Raw genomic sequence first — 330 nt, forward strand, 5'->3', positions numbered from 1 at the left:
GGGGGGGGGGAAATGGGGCATTTGGGGGGACCTCTGAGCCACCCCCTCCACTGCCTGTGAGGGCTGTGGGGCACCTCTGGGGGACTGGGGGGGGGGGTCCGGGCGTAACGGGGGGGCCGTTTGCAGCCCCCACCCCACGGTGCAGCAACGGGGGCTCCGGGGGGCGTCTGGGGGTGCCGCTGACCTGCCCTTTCCCCCCCCCCTTTGCCCCCCAGCTATTGACCCCGGGGACGACATCGCGGCGGTGACCGACATCCTGGCGCGGCACCGGGGGGGCCCCCGCCCGCCGGGCCCCCCCCCGTGGCTGTCGCTGTTCGAGGGGCCCCCCCC

General features: G+C 76.7%; 1 long non-coding RNA gene across 1 annotated transcript in view; it reads left to right on the forward strand.

Annotated features, from left to right (window-relative positions):
* The window catches only part of LOC113980488, an 809-nt gene extending 485 nt beyond the window's left edge, over window positions 1-324 (forward strand). The window contains exon 3 of the long non-coding RNA XR_003538149.1: window positions 216-324. This is a non-coding gene — a long non-coding RNA (uncharacterized LOC113980488). The remainder of the gene's footprint in view (window positions 1-215) is intronic.
* The last annotated feature ends 6 nt before the right edge of the window (window positions 325-330 follow it).

This window comes from Neopelma chrysocephalum, unplaced genomic scaffold (assembly GCF_003984885.1).
Source record: "Neopelma chrysocephalum unplaced genomic scaffold, ASM398488v2 Primary Assembly neopelma1_94398, whole genome shotgun sequence".
Lineage (NCBI taxonomy): Eukaryota > Metazoa > Chordata > Aves > Passeriformes > Pipridae > Neopelma > Neopelma chrysocephalum.